This window comes from Melospiza melodia, unplaced genomic scaffold (genome assembly GCF_035770615.1).
Source record: "Melospiza melodia melodia isolate bMelMel2 unplaced genomic scaffold, bMelMel2.pri scaffold_204, whole genome shotgun sequence".
In the NCBI taxonomy this organism is placed as follows: Eukaryota; Metazoa; Chordata; class Aves; order Passeriformes; family Passerellidae; genus Melospiza; species Melospiza melodia.
The window spans coordinates 67813-80421 of NW_026948542.1; the positions used below are offsets into that span (position 1 = coordinate 67813).

At 41.4% G+C, this 12609-nt stretch overlaps 1 long non-coding RNA gene across 6 annotated transcripts; it reads right to left on the reverse strand.

The window, feature by feature from the left end:
- Positions 1-3228: 3228 nt before the first annotated feature.
- LOC134433564 (uncharacterized) lies at positions 3229-12086 on the reverse strand. 6 transcript variants are annotated; one of them, XR_010031634.1, is made up of 7 exons: positions 11999-12086; positions 8240-8304; positions 7558-7621; positions 7187-7265; positions 6792-6867; positions 5906-6673; positions 3229-4737 (listed from the first exon to the last, which is right to left on the reverse strand). It is a non-coding gene; the product is annotated as an uncharacterized LOC134433564 (long non-coding RNA). The 6 variants fall into 6 exon arrangements; XR_010031633.1 differs by lacking the exon at positions 11999-12086 and adding an exon at positions 10826-10949; XR_010031632.1 differs by lacking the exon at positions 11999-12086 and having other exon boundaries at positions 3234-4737; positions 5906-6023; positions 6364-6673; positions 8240-8946.
- Positions 12087-12609: the final 523 nt, after the last annotated feature.

Consider the following 12609-nt stretch of genomic DNA (forward strand, 5'->3'; position numbering starts at 1 on the left):
CTTGGGGGTTTTTTTCAGGTTTTTTTTTTTTTTTTTCCTGGGTTTTCCTTTTCTGGATTTTTTCTTCGCCATCTTAGTTTTTTGTTGCGATTTTTTTTCTTGCCCATCTTGGGGTTTTCCTCTGGTCTGTTTTCAGGGATTTTTCTTGCCCATCTTCGTTTTTTTTTTTTTTTGTTGGTTTTTCTTTTCTTTTCTTCTTCTATTTTTTTTTCCCCCTAGGTTTCTCCTTGCCCTCCTGGTTTTTGGGTTTTTTTATCTTCCTTCCTTCCTTCCTTCCTTCCTTCCTTCCTTCCTTCCTTCCTTCCTTCCTTCCTTCCTCTCCTTCCTTCCTCTCCTTCCTTCCTCTCCTTCCTTCTTTTTTCCTTTCATTTCCTTTCCTTATTTTCTTTTTTTCTTTTTCTTTCTTTCTTTCCCTGCATTTCTAATCTTGGTTTTCCTTTCTAGCTTTAGAATAAAAAAGCAGCAGTAGTAACTTTCAGGCTACCTGGGAGTAAAAAAACCTCCAAAACGAAAATGATTTAAAGAAAACGATTTATTCCCTGGGAGCCTGAAATTTTCTACTGCTGCACATGACATAGAGCTTTTATTCCTTTTTATAGATAGTTGATATTTTATACTTTATACAGCGCCCCCTGCCTTGTGCACCGGCGCTCTGCAGGCACAGCGATCCCTGCCGTCTGCACAGGCGCACTGCATGCAGAGCGCTGCGGCGTCGTTCGGTTCTGTTTAATGAAACTCGGCTGAATTCGGCGTGGTTCGGCTCTTGGTCTAAACTCGTTTCAGTTCGGCTCTTCGGCTAAACTCGGTCGTATTCGGCACATTGTCTAAATGCGGCTCAAGTCGGCTACACTCGGCTATCGGTTCCAGTCGGCTATCATCGGCTCTTGGTGTAAACTCGGCTGTTTTCGGCCGCACTGGGCTCTTCGGCTCAACTCGGCTGTTTCCGGCCACACTCGGCTCTTCGGTGAAACACGGCTGTTTTCGGCCACACTCGGCTCTTCGGGGAAACTCGGCTTTTTCCGGCCACACTCGGCTCTTCGGGGAAACTCGGCTCTTTCCGGCCACACTCGGCTCTTCGGGGAAACTCGGCTCTTTCCGGCCACACTCGGCTCTTCGGGGAAACTCGGCTCTTTCCGGCCACACTCGACTCTTCGGCTCTTCGGAACTATTCGGCCCGGCTCGGCTCCCTCAGGGCGGGAAAGCGGACGTGAGAGGACCCCGGCACAGCGAGGCGTTTACCCAGATGCCTCTCACAAACCCGCCAAAATACGCCCGCCCGCGGAGCCCCTGAGCCCACAGCATGTCTCGGGTACACATGAAACGCCACAGAAAAATCCGTCGGGGCCGCCATGACATCGGTATTCCGCGCAGGCAGTGCAGTTAAACACCCACACGGTCCTCCACTTCCCCGCCCTTTTCGCCGCCGTGCTGAGAAGGTCAAACAAAACTCCGCGACATCGCCCACGCGCCACTCCCAAGCTGGCCGCCTCTAGCTGCACGGCTGCAGTACCGCGCTCTGCCCACAAGGCGGCAGCACTGCCGCCCGCCCCAGCCGGGGGCGCAGCGCGCCTCGGGGCTGCGGCAGCGAAGGCGGCAAAAAAGAACAGGGGCGACCCCCGCCGAAAACTGCTCTGAAATAAATGCCCCAAAACAACCGGGAAGAGGGAAAAAAACCGTCTGCCTCTAATCTAATAGGATAAAAGACAAAACAAAACAAAACACAACACAAAAAAAATTATTAAAAAAAATATTTAAATATTTTTTAAAATATTTTTTCATATTAATATTCACATTTCTATTTACAACGTATATTGATGTACACTGTCCATTTATACATTTCTTTTTATAAATACATTTCTATTCCATATTGCATATATCCCTAAAACTTAAATTTATTTGTATATTTTTATAAATATTTTCACATAGTAAGTATACATTTCTGTTACGATTTTTACTTCGGTAACACTTGGATTATTTAAAATAAAACCTTTGCCTCCATCCACATTAAAGCCAAAAAGAACCCCTTTCTTCCAAACTGTACTTAAATATTTTATAAAATTCTATTTTTCAGGTTCATATTCACATTTACATTTAAAATGTATACTTATGTATACTGTTATTTGTATTCTTCATTACATCACTTCCTATTATTTGTATTTATTTATATTTTGTGTTTATATATATATTTATATCTTGATTGTATATCTCAATATTTAGAAATATATAACAATATCTACATTCATACTATTTAAAATAAAAACCCTGCCTCTAACACAACAATAAAAAAAACCGAACCCTTTCTTTTAAAAAATATTTAAATAGATTTTATCCTAATGTTCAATTGTTATATTCATATTTGTATTTATAATGTATATTAATGTATATTGCTTACTTATATATTTATCTTTACCAATGTCAATTTATAAATAAATTTATATTCTATATTACATCCGATGCGAGTAGGTATTTATATTTTTTATATTTTTTTATTCATATTTTTATATGGATTAAATATTTCTGCGTCAAGATTTTTACTTCTGGAACACTTATAATATTCAAAATAAAAACCCTGCCTCTACTTAAATAAAAGCCAAAACATTCCATTTCTTTTAAACGATATTTACATATTTTTATATTTATATTCCCATTTATAATTTATATTGCCATTTAATGTTATTTATATTCCATGCCACAACTCCTCATATTACTTACATATATTTATATTTAAATTTATATTCATAGTTTAGCAATTTCTCTTTATATATTTATTATATATTTCTATCTTAAGATCCACATTTCTATATTGCTTATATTATTTAAAATAAAACTCCTGCCTCTAACCAAATAAAAACCAAGGACACCCCTTTATTTGAACCAGATTTAAAATTTACGAAGTAAATTTATTTTTCAAAATTATAATGATATTTATATGGATATTTTTATTTATTTTATGCATAGATTTTATCTATATTAGAGGGAATACCTTCTAATATAATCATAGAAATATATTTTCTGTATTATACATATTTTCTTACTTATATTTGTTTAAATTAAATATGTATAGATATTTGTATTTCTATATATATTTGTATATCTGAATTTATATTTTATTGCTATCATTTAAAAACCCCAGCCTATACCCGAATAAAACCCCCCAATTTACTTTAACTCTATTTAAATATTTTTATATTTACAATCTATATTTATATATCTTTGTGTATATATATATAAAATAGACTATCATTTATCTATATGATAACATGTTACAATTATATACCATATATTATAGTTTTATGTATGTATCTGTTATCTATATTTATGTTTACCACTCTAATGTTATATTTATTTTTAAATGTATATTTATTTCTATTTTCATCTCTATATTAAACCATGTCAGTTCATTAACCCGACGCACCAGAGCCACAACAATACTGTACCTTTGTCAGCACCGGCACGCAGCACACGCCCATCCCATCGCAGCACAGCAAAACAAAACCTATTTCTATTACTAACAGAACAAACATCCCACAACGTCACTGAACCCTAATAAAAACTCAAATAAACCTAACTGTAAATAAATTTTAAATCTCACTATAAAGTAGCCCAAAACCTCCGCACATTCTCATCATAAACTTCCTCCTAAACCAGTATCTCAAAAACCCCAAAAAACTCAAACACACCTTGAAAATGACACAACTGCTAATAAAAACAAACACCCATTAAAAATTAAATCAAACCAACGCACTAGACTCAAAACTGCACAACTGACCCTAAACATTACTAAAAAAAGTCCCCAAAGCTCTACCTTTATGTTAATGCACAAATAATAACATGTAATCTATAAAAGTTATTTCAAAAAATTAAAAAAAATAATTAAAACCATGAAAATAAAAAACCTAAACTATTAAAATATTAAAAAATATCACTACCTAAATTAAAAAACATATTGCCTATAAAAACCCACCATATAAATGCCCCTGTCCCAAAAAATAAAAATAAAAAAAAATATTGAACCACAAAGAAATCAGAACTTAGGAACACCAAAACCATAATGTTCAAGAACTCACACCACATCCCTTATCATACACCAACTACAAACAAGATAAAGCAATACAATGAATTCTTAAAAACCACCTTAAAACCACTACATTGAAAAACATTTCAAAAATTAAAAACTGCATCTAACAAAAGCCATCTAATAAATTCACACCCAAAACTCCAGCAGCCCAGCTGGCCCTACCAAAGCTCTAGGTTTATACATACAGTAAACAAAACCAAAATCCCAGTAATACCCATCAGAAATCTATGAAAGAACCCTACTGAAATTAATCCTGCCTCAAATACAAACCAACCCATCCAGAAAGTCAGCTTCACTCAAAAAACAATTTACACAGAGTTAATAATACCAAGAAATAAAACAACACACCATATACCACCAATGAATATCATAGTGAAGGAAAAAAAAAAACACTACATTTTTTCCTTTTTGTTTTTTAAACTAACTTCTTTTATTAGCTAGAACAAAAGATTTTGCCAGGACTGTAGCAACAACTTCTTTTTCTTCTTCTCCTTCTGAAATGTCCCTTCTCACTCCCAAATTCCTCTCAACTCCTGAGTTTACATCCAAGCAAAAAGCAAAATTCGTGCACTCGTGCGTTCGCTGCTCCTGTCAGATTCTCTCTTTCCCTCCACATCTTCTTACACTTTCAGTCCTCACGCTGTCCCGCCGTGATGAGTCTGACAGAAGAATTGGCACATGTTAACAGAGCATTTCCCTCCCTCCCTCCCTCTCTCCCTCCCTCCCTCCCTCCGCTTTCCTCAGCGCATTTCAATCCATCCCAGGCCTGCAGTGATGCACGCTCACCCCAAAGCTCACAGCAAGCATGCAGCAGCTCAGGCTCACTCGGCTCCAGGGCCCAGAGCCTGCAGGCCCTGCAGCTGCCACACGGATGGACCTGGTTCCCTCCCCGGGTGCCCAGAGGGAAACCTGAGGGCAGGCGTCCACCCCGAGGGTGCACCCGCAGCCCCGGGCAGGCATGGAGTCGCCGGCTGCTCTCTGGGGACGACACCCTCCCTGCAGGCCACACTGCCTCGTCCTCTCCCACCCTGGGGGACAGGCACCTCCAGGGTCTGTGACCAGCCCCCTTCCGTCAGCATCCAGGGGCTCTGTCAGAGCCAGAGGGCTCAATTCGTGGTGAGTACCGATGGCACACAAATGGCAGCCTGAGGAAATCGTGTTCTGGCCTCTAAGTGCTTGGGACAGGGTCTGATTTTTTGTTTTGTACTTGTATAAGATTAGTACAACAGGGCTCTGATGGATGACATGGCAACAGAGAATTAAAAACTCCTCGACAGGATTACATCGACTTCTAGGAAAAGACAAAAGCTTAGGACCCTTCTGAAATCTACTTTTATTCCAAAGCACGGGGATTGTCAGCGTGCTGCACCTTCCAGCTTTTCAAAGCAGCTTACCTCTGAAGACCAGGAAACATTGATTTCTACAGAAACAATGGGCAACCCCCAGGCTAATCTCAGCACTACTGTTTAATAGGGGACCTGCCAGCGTGCCAGTCCAGCTTCAAGTGTGCTTTACTTCAGTCTAACGTCCCCACAAAATTCTTCTCACATCTTCCAACCCTGAAATCTTATTTTCCCCTAAAGCTTCTCTTCATTAGCAATTTCCAAGTAACATGGTATTTTTACAACATTCAAAAATGTCATGCTGGACTGTGCTAGAGAGTAATCTGCAAATATCAGCTTAGCAAAGTTTGAATTGACTTGTCCAGAGATAAAACCTACAAGTGAACACCTACACCTGCCTACAAAGAGCTAACAAGCCCCTGGCAGCTGCCAGCATCAAAGCACAGCGGATGTTTCTAATACAGGGTAAGGATAACAACATCACCTTCTGTTCTCTCCAGCTTCTTTTCCCTGCAGTCATATTTTGCTTCTTATGATTTTTTTAGTCCCCGTATCTTCTTGGACAGCACCGAGCCCGACGACAAGGATACGAGAGTCTTTCCCTGCCGGGCGGAGAGAACCAGGAAAACAGTTAAAAAAAGAACAGGGCAGTTTGAAATTCGTACTTGCAACGAGAAGCAGCGCCTAACCAACAGAACAAGAGTAAACAAAGCATGATACCTCCCTGGGGACAGAAGACTCATAAACTCTCCAGGATTCACAATTCCAGCCACCAACCCCTTCAGGACAGCAGCCAAGTGTCCCATGGGGTGGTGCTGCACCAAAGAACCATCTGAGAGGTTCCAAAGAGTGAAATGCACAGTATTTTGCAAAGACAAAAAATCTTGCAAAATAACAAAAATACAATAGATGTAAACTACAGGGCAAGAGTACAAGTGTTACCTTTGGCAGCTGGAACCATCCAGGTGAGCACCTGATAACGGGATCCTCACCAGAGTTTGAACCCTTCAGGACACAGAAGGGTTTTCCCCAGAAATTTCACAGACTGAGTTTTGATAGAAGCACGCTCGCCGGATCCTCAGAAACGTCACCCATTCTCCAGGTGTCTGGAGAGAACTGCAAATGGCTCTCATGTAGTTGGAGCTAGTTCTGTAAGGTCTCAGGGTGAATTTCACCAGATGCAACCAAACTGGGCAACTCCCAGTGGGACAGAAGGAACCCAAAGCTTGGGTAAGCAGAGCTGCAGCAAATACTGAGGAAACAAACATAACAGCGTAAAAAATAATAAACCATCCTTTTTTTTCTCTTGCTTTTGTTTTTTTTTCTTATTCAGATCAGCATAGCAATTAAAGAGAAGGTGAAAAACTCACCATTACTGAACATTTCATCACCTGTAAGCTGAGCATCCTTAGCATAGTGGACTCCAAAGTTAAAATTCACCGATCCCTGGGAAATAAAGCCAAATATCGTATGGTAAAAAATCAAACAGCAGACATAAAAATTTGTTTCCTCTAAGCACTTTCAGGTACGTATGTATCTTTGCATTACACATTAGAACATACACTTTATACCATCACCTAATACATAATAATTTACCTTTAAATTTTGATAGTATAGCATGAATTTTTAACTTAAACTGGTGATCTATTATTATTCAGTTGGTGCCTAAAGTTATTTCTGCTGTCACGTTCAAAAAAACATGAATTTTTTTTACTGGAATGAGCAATTGATTTCAAAGTCATCACAAGCCCACCAAAACACAAACCTGGGTTCACTGGACGGGCCTGTGAGCTAGAAGTAGTTAGGCTTGTACTTCCCTCTTGTTCTTCCAGAACCAATAAATCCTGTCAACAAAACCAGGATCTTTAGCCCGCTGCTGTGAAAGATTCTACAAGGATGATGGTTTGATTTGTGTTTAGAAGTTTTGATTTGAAATGGCCAGTTCAATGGATAAAGACAGTTTACGTAGTATTACATTACTGTTATTATTATTTCTATTGTTATTTTTACTAGTACTACTGCTATTGTTATCACCTGCTACTGGAAGAAACAAACCAGTAGTACCTATACTTAATTACTTTTATTTCCAGAAAATAATAAAGAAAAAGAACCAAACCAAAAAAAGTCACTTCCTACCTTTTATATCAAGGGATGAAAAATTTCTCTTGGGCTCTTCTCCAATTTATCAAGACTCATAGCACTGAAAGGCAAACAAAACAGTGCTTTATAGAAGGCCAAGTGCACGTTTCAAGGCTGAACCACCAACTGATTGCAGTGACAGCACTTACAACATGAATCGTTCCCAGAGCCTCTGTGAAATGGAATGTTCTGTGGAACTGCCGTTTCTTTCCGAAAACACTAACTTCCAATACTTCCTAATCGTATTTTGTATTTTAAAACAAAAGAAGTTAGTGAGACTCTGTGAGGAGGTCAGGTTTAAATTTATTTCCTTGCAAAGCACAGAGCTCTGTTCCATCACCCTTCCCTTTGGCTCTACACTGAACCATGGTGAGCAGTTGAGGAGTGCTCAATAATCAATTCTATTTCTCTCTTTTTCTAGTTCTCTCTATTCCTAAATCATTCAAGACAAGTCAAATGAAAAATGACAAGTTCAGCATCAAAGTCACACTTTTTCCCTTTGTCTGGTCAAGAACAGGCTCTAAATCCACTTATTGCTACCTTCAAGGTTTAAGACTTGCAAAACCATTTTTACATGTTTTACAGGTTTATCATAAAACCCACAGAACGCAAGCTCTGAATTACAGGAAAAGGTACACAGGCAAATATCTAAAGGGATCACTTATTTGTAAATACATACCTTGATAGAGATCGCACTGAGAACCTTTCCGTGGGACTCTAAGGGACGCATGTTTTCTGAGCACCCTGTAAACAAGAAAAGCGACGATATATTACAGGACATCCCCACTTTTTCCACATATTCAAATAGGATTTTTAATAAAAACAGTTCCGTTACAAAAGAAGGAAGAAAACCAAGCTAATTTTACTCAGCTGTATTTACTGCCGATTTAGAGAAAAATGCCGGGCCGCGTCGCCCGTTGCGTCACACGCCGCGCCAGCAGCAGGGCCTGCCGGGAGTTGGAGTCTCGGGCTGACAGCCACTCATGTGCCGCGATAGCCGTTGCGTCACACGCCGCGCCGGCAGCACGGCCTGCCGGGAGTTGGAGTCTCGGGCTGACAGCCACCGCTCCGTCCCCCGGGAGCCACCGGGACCTGCACTCCCTCCCGGGCATCAAACGGCTCCTTCGCCCCACGGCGGGGAAGGACCTGAGGCAGCACCGCTCTTCCCGGATGCCCTCTCTTTTTCCCTCCAACTCTTTTTACTTTTTTCACTCTGTTTTTCACCACTTCCCTTCCCTTTTCCTTTTCCTTTTCCCTTTCCCTTCCCTTTCCTTTCCCCTTTCTTGTATTTCTAATCTTGGTTTACCTTTCCACCTTTAGAATAAAAAAGCAGCAGTAGAAACTTTCAGGCTACCCGAGAGTAAAAAAAAAAAATCTGCAAAACGAAAATGATTTAAAGAAAACTATTTATTCCCTGGGAGCCTGAAATTTTCTACTGCTGCACGTGACACAGAGCTTTTATTCCTTCTTATAGATAGTTATATTTTACATATATTTATAGTTTATATTGATGCATTATATTAATAACTATATTTAATATGCACCTTATTCAAAAATATACGGGAATTTTTTTTTTATTATTTACCATATCTACTGCTACAACTTATTTTTCCTTATATTTCTAATTTTTATATAAATCTTTAATGTGTTTATGATATATTTCTATACTTATATTTCTACCTTTATATTATTTGTATTTGTAATTTTTACACTAAAACCCCTGCTTGGGCAAAGAAAAAACAAAACCATCCATTATTTTAAACTACCTATTTTTTTTTTTTTATATTTATATTTATCATAATATACAACAAATGATAGATATATATAGATAGATAGATCACATCCATATTTATATCTATTTTATATCCATTTCCTATATTATTTTAAAAAAATATACACAGTATTACTTGTACTATATATTGTATCAATTTATGTTATTTTACATTTACAATTTATTATTAATTTTTTATATATCTGCATATAGTTGCAATACATTTATATATTTGTATTTTTGTTTGGGTTGTATTTACATTTATATTCTCTATTCATATATCTATAAACATACACAATACTCTATTAAAATTAGAATAACTTATTGTAACATATAATGACTCATGTTACATGTTAAATTTTAAAAATTGACCGAATATATAAAAATAAAATTGGCCCATTCCCATTGCTACACATCTATTTCTTTTGTTTCAATATAGTTAGAGTCATAATTGCATATTTAAAATCCAATTCCTAAATGAAATGACAGAACAAACAGCATCAAATTCCCACCAATATCTTCCAAAAACATCAAGATACCTCCAACAGCCAAACAAGTGTCAGCAAAAAAACAAAGAACACTCTTTTCAATAACAATTCTCATCACGACAGAAAAATGGAACCAAAATAAAAGAAAATCCTATAGAAACACACACAGCAAATTACAAAAAGTACTAAAAAAAAGTCAATCCCATCTACTAAACTCAAGACAGTGCCACTCACCCTGAACGACGTTACTAAAAAAGATAAAAAACAACAAAATTCTACCTCTACACTAACTCAAAGAATAAACAATCCTCTGTAAAAATAACTTTAAAACCTGAACTAATTAACAAAATGGAAAAACATCTCAACCACTAAAAACTAAGAAATTGACTACTCAAATAAATAAATACTTTAAAAACCCACCATATAAAAACCCACGTTCCCAAAATAAACCATGATAAACAATACGCAAATACATTAAAAGACAACAACAACAACAAAAAAAAAAAGAAAATAAAGAAAGCAACAACAAGAATAATACCAAAAAACACAGATAAACTGAAATCTGCAACAAAAAACTTATTCCCAACTGAATAAACCCATAGTGCCTCAAGCTATCAAAATAAAAATACCACCTAGAAACAAACACAAAGACTAAAGACAAACGTAACCATAAACAATGTCCCCCAAATTACCCGTAACCATAAAACATACACTACAATCAAACAAACCAAACAAATAAAAGCCCTGGAAGACGATAAACACACATGCAATTATCGAGATTAAAAACCCGCTGCTATGAACGACACGACGCTACCCCAAGCCGCCCAAAACAAACACTATACACTCACGCTAATAAAAGCCACCGCAACAGAATTAAAATGCGAACCGCTGCTTCGCGCTACGACCCGTAAAAAACATTGCGCGCCCTTCTAAACATAATACCCCGGCAAAAAAATATATATCCGACTACAAAACTCAATCCGAAACAAACCATTATCATCCCTACCGGCACCGAGAACCGTGCCCGCTCAGGAAGAACACCGTATCCCTTAGCGGACACCCGCTGCAAACCGAACCCAGCGATGCCATCAACGCCTCCAAAGCGCCTCCGAGCCACGGCACCGCCGAACTTAGAGCGGCCGAACCCCGCGCTCGCTGCCGGCCCCGGACGGAGCGCGGCTCCCGGCAGGAAAGCGGCTCCTGTGGCGGCTGCTCCGGCACGCGGGGCCGGCGCCGCCCCGGGGAGCCCCGCCCGCTGCCCCTGCCCGGCGGGGCCGGCACCGGGCCCGGGGCTACCGGCGGCGCCCGAGCCCCGCGCCCGGAGTGGACGGAGCGGCCGGCACCGCCCGGGCCGGCGCGGCAGCGCCCGCGCCGCCTCTGCCGCCCTTGGCCGGCCCGGCCCGGCTCCACTCGGCTCCGCACGGCTCGCACCGGCGCGGCTCCGCCACTGCCGCCCTCGGCCGGCCCGGCCGCGCCGAATCCCCCGTGCGCCCCGGCAGCTGTCCGGGCCGTGCCAGCAGCGCTCCCGAGTGGGAACGTTCCGGGCCGGGCCGCGGGCACGGGCAGCGCCCTCCAATGCAGCGGTACAGCCCCATTGCAGCCCTGCAAACGCTGCCGGAGCTGCGGCTTCCCGCAAGCCAACCCCGAAACCGCAGACGGGGCGCACCTCACTTCAACAAGGGCAAAGAAATGTGTTCTCCCCTCCAATTTCACCTCCTAGGAGAGCAGAAAAGTAGGGGCGCTCCCCAAATGAAAGCCTTCGACTGATGGGAAAGGGCGATTTCGACCTCCATTCAAACCCTTGAAAAGGAGGGACACCAGGGCTGCCCCCGCCATTTAAACCCGAGGGTGGTGCAAATGGGGTGGCTGCCTTCAAATCAAACCCATAATACCACAAGAATACTTTTCCCATTCCCCTTAGAATAGAACCCCCTGGATACCCCTAACAGCCTGGAAAAGGCAGCTTTTCCTGCAATCAACACCCTTAAAACCACAAGTCAAGAGGGATCCCCTCAGGTCAAACGCAGACAATAAAAGAAGAGGAGCTGCTTCCTTCTCCTTAATCCCTTTTGTCTTCATAAGCTCCATTTGTGTTCCTGGGGAACCGGGGAGGGACTGGCAAGATGAAATTGCAAAGGGGAAGGAGAAAATTCCCCGCTCCGAACCCACACGGGCTCACCTGTTCGGCTGCTGCTCCCCGGCACAAAGATTCGTCCCTCGGCGCCTCCTTTAAGCGATGCTCCACGTACCCAAGCGCGGATCCAGGTGGTGCCCCCGACCCTGTGGGAAGCTCCCGCAGTCCTTCCATGAGACAGCGCCGGGAGCGCCCCATAAACCCCTCTGTTGTGGTGTGCTGTAATGTCCCATTTTGGCCTTCCAGGTCACTTTCCCGGTGTGCCTATGTCTCTCTCCCTTCCCCCTTACCCCCATGCTGAGTGAGTCCTGTCACTCAGACCTAACGTTCCAGCAAGGCGTCGTGTGGTTGGTCAAGTTTAAAGGATGCCCCTATGCCCAGAGGTCATTGGCCTGTCTGGGTGTCATCTTCCCCTGAGACCCTGCCCCTCTCACCTGGTTGGTGGCTCACCTGTACCTCCCCCTCCCCCTGTCCCTGAGCTTAAAAAGGTGATCAGACCATGCGGTCTTGGTTCTGTTGGAGCAGGTCCTCACGTTCAGACCTCTGTAACCATGGAATAAACCTCTGGACATGAAACCCTCCAGCAGAATCCTCTCCTTTTTCTCTTCACCATCGCCTGAAGCTATCCTCCTGAGGTAACGGGGTCCCTTACAAGC